We start from the raw sequence: 7,744 nt of genomic DNA, 5'->3' as shown, positions 1-7,744 counted from the left end.
AATGGCATGGGCCCTGAAGGAATGAGCTGGGTTTGATTTCTCTTCCCAAGCACAAGAATGCCCCTGTGGAATTTCTCACTCTGTGAAAGTGCAAAACTAATTTCCCCAGACAAGTGCTTGTTGCCGGTTCCCAAAAGGGCTTGGACAGATCCCAGCAAGAATGCTCAGTGGTTTCCAACTCTCTTCACTCCAGCAGCTGGACACGCAGACACTGACCACCAAGAACTTCTTGGTGGGTGGACTCGGCTTCCACAGATAGGCTTTCTTTTTGGCATATCTCAGACCCCCATGTTATGGAGACTTTGGACATGAGCCAGAGAATGCACAACCACAAACTCATGCAGATACCACACATAACGAGTTCTATAGATTCAAGTGGTACTGCAACTCAGGTAAGGAAAAGTTATCCCCCTTACTCTCTGTCATTCTTCTGGTCTCTGGGCCACTGCCTTCCTCGAGGGGAGAGAAAATAATGCTGTATCTAGAAGGGATGGGACAGTCTTAAGGGGTGGGATATTCGAGAAGAATCAGAGTACTGATTTGGAATCTACTTTCTAAAGGGATTTCCAGGGACATAATCTGAATACTACAGTTCAATCCTCTCTTCATTTTTTTGGAATGGGTCAAGACCAAGATCATTCAGTATTAATAAGTTTTCCAAAAAGACACAAACTTGCAATTTACCTTAAGCGTTCTGTCTATTCTAGGGTGTTGATGTTAAAAATCTATTCCATTTGAATAATCTTGAAAGCTAAAACAGGCCTAGTGTTCTTCCTTCCCCTCATTATTCTGAATCACTCAATCCCAAGATTCAATTTAAAAATGACCTGAAAAACTCATAAGCATTATCTGACACATCCCTTAGTTAGTCACTGTTTAAACTAACATTTCTCTTTGAACAGTGGGGTGTTATGGCACTATGGGCTTTTTCACTGTAGTAGATGCTTCATAAATATGGCCCAAGACATTTCAGTCATCGACAGTTATCTTGTGAATTGAAGGAGTGACAATAAGAAAAGGATGGAAAGGAATGTGGACAAGTGCTGGAGTTGGAGCATTTCCAGGCCCTGCTTCTGAGGGTATATCAGGGCCCAGACCTTCTGCCAAATGGGTGTCACCAAGGTGGTATATGGGATCAGAGGGCGTGGTCTCAGGAAGCTGCCTGGAGCTGATAGAATATCAGATAAGTCTGAGCAGTAGTCCTCACCTGAAGAAGCAAGTCATTTACTATTGTGGGGCCTCTCTAGGCATGAAAGTGGGAGCCATGAGGTCAGGAGCCAGGTGGGAATAGGAGAAAGTGAGCTCATAAATTCGTGTTGGATTCTATGCTATACCCCCGGACCTACAGAGAGTGGGCTCTCAAAGCATGTTGGTAGAATACATGCACGAAAGAACGAGGGAAGTAGCAGAGGGAGGAAAGGTCAGAGCAGCCCAAGGATTCTATAGGAGGAAGCTTGGGATGCCTGGGGCTCTCTTGTGTTGAGTAAGAGGGGAATTCTTCTAGTTCAAAGATATAGGGCAAGAGACTGAGAACTGTAAAGTGACAAGTCTCATGCGGTCCCTTCTGCCTTGGTGTCCCTGTTTGGAAAAGCCTCCAGTTGGTGATTCCAGAGCGTGCAGTCATTCTGTTTAACCAGGCTTAGTGACATCATCAACGACTGCCCTCACCTTGACTGGTTTCCCAGAGCATACTTCTGGAAAAGTGAGGGGTCTGAGGGGGGGCGTGTGACTAAGATCCAGAGGACAGGAAAATCCCCCAGAAGCCACACTTTAAAACCATAAGCAAAGTGGTGACCCAGATGGTTAGATGATGCAGACATAGACTAACAGTGTGATTCGTTTTCCATTTTTATTGGGCACTCACAGATTCTAGACACTATACCGAGCCCAATCCCAGACAAAGCTCCCGTTCTAAGAGCTTATGATCTAAATTCCTTGTGGAAAGTCTGTCTTTGAAATGTTTAAGGCACCTCATTTAATCTGCATTTCCACTTCAAGTCATGTACCTCCTTCCTGAAAAACCCACCACATTTAAAGTTTGTAGCTGGCCTTCCTTCTGTTTTTGCTGTTTACGTGCCAATTTAAAGAGTGGAGAGAGCCACATTAGTTTTAAAATAAAACACAAATAGCAGAATGAGGCTTGGTTAAAGTAAAAACCACAGAAGGGATTTTTTTTTCCTTTCATACTTTTCAGATTTTCCTAGAACCACCTTTATTTCCTCAGAGCCCAGCCATAGAAAGTGAGTGGGCCTCTCCGGATGCTCTTCCAAGAGAAAGCTAAAGCCTCGTGCTTATTTTCTCATTGCATCTTTAGGTTTTGTTTTTCTTTTTAGACAATTGAATCCCAAATGGGGGCTCAGAAAGCTATTGAAGCCCCGAATTCACATGTGGTATTTCCAAGTACTCTGAGTAGATAGATTTCGGTTTGTTTTTGCATGATTTGTATCCTACCTCTTCTGTTCAACTGTATCAGCTTGTACATTCTGGGTGATGGGAGCATGACTTTAAAGTCACATTCTCCTGGTGGATTCCCAGCCTTGCCACTTAGCAGTTTTGTGACCTCACCTGTCAAATGAGAATAATGATGCACACCTCTCAGGGCTGCAGTGATGATTAAGGAGTCAAGACACAGAAAGGGCTCAGCACAAAACAAGCACTTAATACACTGTAGCAACTATGAAAATAGATCCTTTCATCTATCTGCTCCTTCCTTACCCATCCTCTCCTGCTATTTTGGAGAAAGAAGGAAAATTACCTATTCCAAGTGGATGATTTATCCCACGAGGAGAGAGAAAGCCAAGTTTGACCTGCAAACACCTGGGCCTTTTAAAGGGATGGGATCAGTGTTCTTGCCTCTCAGCAAGAGGCGATTAAACCAGCAATGCAGGGCCTGGGGAAGCTTGGGAGGCCGATGGTGGGGTGGCAGGAGCACTGAAGATGAAGAGTGATTAGGAAAGCAGGCCCAGAGCTGAGGTGAGGGGCCAGAGGGGCGCCAGCCATTGGGACAAACCGTTACTTTGGCGTTCTGAGTCTGTGGGTCTGCAGGTCGAAGCTCGCCCGCCCAGGGGTCTGGTGACTGTGGGACCCGAAGCGCGTGAGGCAGCGCCCTCTGCCGGCCGCTCCGGGCAAGTCATCAGCCCCGCGCCTGCCCGTCGCTCTGCAGGTGGGACCCGGGATCCCTCCCGCTGCCTCCGCCCCCGCTCCATCCCTTCTGAGCACCGTGCTGCCGGGTCCCCGACCGGATTCTTGGAGACGCGTTTCTATCTGACGCCTGCGGGCAGAGCAGAGACGATGCTCGGAAACATTCGATTCACACCTGGGGATCGGAGGCCGCGGAAACCCACCCAAACTCCGCAGAGGCTGCGCCTCTTGGGACCCGGGGCCAAAGCTTGCTGGGCTGTCGGAGGCAGTTTGGAAGTGGCATCGCTTATGGCCAAGACCGCGGGTTCTGCGGACAGAGAGGAGCCCTCGGTTCGCTTTCTGCCTCATCCATTTTCCAGCTAGGTGACCTTGGGCAAGGTACTTAAATTTCCATGTGCCTTAGTTTCCGCATCTTTAAGATGCAGAGGATGATCCCGACCTTAGTGGGGTGACATGAGAAGTACATGGGATCAGACAGCTTGGGTTGGAATTCTGGCACTGACATCGGCTAGCTGTGTGCCTGGGGCAAGTTACTTAACCTCTCTGTGCCCTGGTTTCCTGCAAAATAGGGATAATAACGGTACTTACCTCCGAGGGTTGTTGCCTGCAAAGCGCTTAACACAGTGCCTGGTACAGAGTAAGCGCTCAATAAATGGTGGCTATTATGGTTGTTGTCGTTATTATTGTTCTTAAGACCGCTGAACACGCGAGCAGAACTCTAGCTGGCGGCTATTATTAGTCTCTTTCTTGGGTCCAGCTATTTCTTTCCGGGCATTGTTAAAATCTTTTGCCATGCGCTCACGTCCTTATCAGTAGCAAAAGGACAGCCGGCCTTCCCGAATTTGGAAAATCGAGGTTCCCCTGGAGGAAGGCCAAGGACGCGGCAGAGGGCTGCAAGGACCGGGACCTCCCCGGAGGACGCCCGTGCCTCCATTAGCGCGCGTCAGAGCCGCAGTGACGTCGCTAGGTCCGCGGGAGGTGGGGAGGAGGGGCCTAGATACGCGGGGAGCCTGGGGTGGCGGGGATGGCCGGGGTGGCCCGGCCGCGCGGGTGCCCTGCGGTTCCCAGGGGCTGCGGCCGAGGCGGCCGGAGTTGCTGCGGGAAGGCCCTGCCTGGGTTGGCTCTGCAGCGCCTGCCCGAGCGGGGCGCGCTCGGGCTCCGCCTGAAGTGCCGCGGGGAGGCGGGAGATGTTAACATCTGCCCACATCTGCCCCGGGCCTGGGGTCCCGCAGTCGGACGCGGGGCGGACCTCCCAGCGGCTGGTCAGAGTCTGCGTGATCCTTCCCCTCCTGTTCTCCAACCCCCACCCCATTCCTTATCGTCCCTCAGCGCCCTGCTCAGCTTTTTCCCCTGCCCTCCTGGACCAACTAACTCATTTGCTGTGCTTGGATAATACCACCCAAAGGAGGCGCCTCCCGCTCCCAGCTTTGCGTCCGCAGCCCCGGCGCGCCCATCCCGTTGTTTGCCCGACAGTTCCACTTGACTTGCCCTGCACGAACCCCCAACTCGCCGCGTCTTGCTACTATTATTGTCCGTCTCAGTGATGGCACCGAGACCCACCCCATCATCCAGACACCTTGCCTTCCCTCCTAATTGCCTTCCTTCCTAAATACCTCTCTAGGCACTCTTCATTCTTTATCCTAATTCCGGCTGGCCTGGTTTAAGCTATTAACATTCCCCTCAAAGATCTCCTTGTCTGCACCTGCCTCCTTCACATCCGTCCTCCACACACTGCTTGAGCAGCCACCTACAGCCCATGTCTGGCCAAGCCTCTCTTGGCTTAAGGCTGGCCACCCAGCCTGGGACCCTAAGGCCTCTGTCATGGACACGATCGTCTTCCATTTTCTATCTAACACCCAGTAAAGGACCCCACTGGGACCACAATACTGAAGGTTCTTAGTGTCTATTATTGTTGGGCCTTATCCAGGGAATTTGCATCTCATCTCCCTTCCTCCCTTAATTGGCTTCCTCTTACTCATTCTCCAATACTCATGAGGTGAGTCACCTCTTTAAGGATGCCTTCCCCCGTTCCACTATCAGGCTGAGTGAGGTATCTCTGGCCCCTCAAAGCTTTCTATCCCTACTGCTTTCAACATATTGGGCATAAAGACTTGACCCTTCAAGATGACCTATGAGGCCCTGCATGGTTTGTGCCCATCCCCACCCCCAACCCCTCATTCAGTCAAATCCTCCTTTGATAGATCAAAGCATATAAAAACCTACAGAGAATAATATCATTGACACTTGTTTATTCTCTGCTCCTCCCCTATCCCCCTTCTTTGCCAAAGCATAACATTTGCTATATTTTCTTCAAAAAATTTTAAGGACTTTAAACTTTACAGATCTAGGTGGAGCCCACAGAAGCCATTTCTGTCCTTTCCCTAAGGTAACCACTCTTCTGCATTTGGGGTTTATCATTCCCACGCACACTTTTGTATTTTTACTACTTATATTTGTGCCTATAAACATTTTATAGAATTATTTGGCATGCTTGTAAACTTTGAAGAAATGGCATTATACTGAATATAACATTTGCAACTTGCTTTTTTTCATGCAGCATTATGATTTTGAAATGTATCCACGCTGATACATGCAATTCTAGATCATACATTTTCACTGCTGACTAGGGTCCCATTGTCCAAGTTCACCACATTTTACTTACTCATCTCCTTCTGGAGGACGTTCGGCTTATTTCCAGTTTTTGTCGTTGTTGTTGTCGTTAGCGCTACAATTAATATTTTTATACTCTTCCCCCTGTGTGAAAATGAGCCATCTGGGTAGATACTTGGATGTGGAATTACTGGGCTCAGGTCATGTGAAATGGCAGCTTCACTCGGCATGGCCGAAAGGTTTTACAAAGTGGTGGTACCAATTTACTCTTTGATAGCAATATATAAGAGTTCCCATGCTTGGCATCCTCAACAACACTTGGTAATGTCAGACTTTAAAATTTTTGCCAAGCCGATGGGTGCAAAATGGTATTTCATGTTTTAATTTGCAATTCCCTGTTTACAAGATAGGCTGAGTATACTTTCATTTGTTTATTGGACATTTGCCTTCCGTCTTTTTCGAATTGCCCCTTGGTTCATTTGACAATGCTTCTGTTGGATTCTCTCTTATTATGTGTAGGAGTTCTTTATATATTCTAGATACTAATCTTTTGTCAGGCTGTAGCTCATCTGGTGTCTTTTACTCTATTCAATTGCCAGTTTAAATCTGTGTGAATGATTTGGTTAATTTCTGACTTTCCGACTAGACCGTAAGCTCCATGAGAAGACGGACCATGCCCTGAAATTAATACGGTGTCTAACACATACCAGTAACTCAATAAATACTTCTGGAATGAATTGTATTGACATTATTTGACTTTTTATAATGCTTGCTTTCTCAGCACTCACCCTCAATGACCCATAAGGCTAAGAACTCCTTGAGAGCAGGATTATGGAGCGATTTTATTCACTTTTGCATCTCTGTCTTTGTATTTATTGCAGCATAACATCTCTGGCAGAAAGTATATAGCCAATCATTTTTGCTTGATTTATTTCCTTTGAACATTTTCTTTCTTTCTTTTTTTTCCTTTCTCTTCAACCCATGTTCTATCTCTAAGCCCAGTTTTATTATCTATAAAAACGAATGAATAATAAAAACCTCCTTGGCTATTTGTGAGAATCACACAATATAGTGTATGCAGGTAAGTAGAGCAGTGCTTAGCACACAGTTGGTACTCAATAAATGGTGACTTTTGTTATTCCCAAAATAATCATTTTGGTGACTATAGATAAGCTCCGTTTGATTTTAACAGACAAAGTTCTTTTAGAGAGAGAATAAAAGTGAACTTCCTGAAGATCTGGTGAGCGGGTTTTTTTCCCCCCTCCATTGGCATTTGACCTACTACATAAGGCTCAGTCCCAACACGATCTCTGAAAAGCATCAAATATCATTCTTCTCCTTTTCTTTTATAAATTCCAGACATATCAAAGGCACATGAACCATACATAGAATTCAAACCTTTAAGTGGAAACATATAAAGGCCAATTCCACGTCTTTGGCCAGAAGTCAGAGAGCAGAAAGGAGGTCTGTCAGTGATACCAGGGGTGGGAGCTAGTGGCTGCAGCCAGGGACAAAAGCAGAATTCTTACATCTGTTTCCTACATCTGCCATTGATTGTGTGACCTTTGATCTATTTATAAAATGAAGATAATAATTCTTGCTTTTTCTGGAGGTTGAACTTTATTAATTACTCATCTTTAAATGCTTTGAGATCCTCAACATGAAAGGCAGTTGGGCCTTATTTAAACAGCTCTCCCAACAAGTAAATGGCCTAGCAACATCTGTCAATACAAGCCAGGAATCTGATCTCCATGTTACCAAAAAGTGAGGTTCAGGAAGTGGATTTGTTCACCTTGAGTTGTAAGTTGCCGACAGACAGGGAGAACCCCCTTCATCTCTGGCTTCGAGCTTGCAGGAACGAGGAATCTCAGGGCAGCCTCATTTCATGAAGATGTAACACTGCACAGAGGCCCCTCATCTCTAGGGTTTCATCTCTGCCTGAGGAAAGCAGGTGGCTGCGCTGCATCCACTGCAATGTGAGCCCACCAGAGAG

The 7,744-nt window shown here is 46.8% G+C and overlaps 1 long non-coding RNA gene across 1 annotated transcript; it reads right to left on the bottom strand.

The window, feature by feature from the left end:
• Positions 1 to 1,830: 1,830 nt before the first annotated feature.
• On the bottom strand, positions 1,831 to 4,405 carry LOC111737789. Its single transcript, XR_002779567.1, has 2 exons — positions 3,730 to 4,405; positions 1,831 to 3,271 (listed from the first exon to the last, which is right to left on the bottom strand). It is a non-coding gene; the product is annotated as an uncharacterized LOC111737789 (long non-coding RNA).
• Between the last annotated feature and the right edge of the window lie 3,339 nt (positions 4,406 to 7,744).

The sequence above is a fragment of the Pteropus vampyrus genome, unplaced genomic scaffold, assembly GCF_000151845.1.
Source record: "Pteropus vampyrus isolate Shadow unplaced genomic scaffold, Pvam_2.0 Scaffold31, whole genome shotgun sequence".
NCBI classification, from domain to species: domain Eukaryota; kingdom Metazoa; phylum Chordata; class Mammalia; order Chiroptera; family Pteropodidae; genus Pteropus; species Pteropus vampyrus.
The sequence above is the reverse complement of the archived record's forward strand: the minus strand, read 5'-3'. Positions and strand labels throughout refer to the sequence as shown.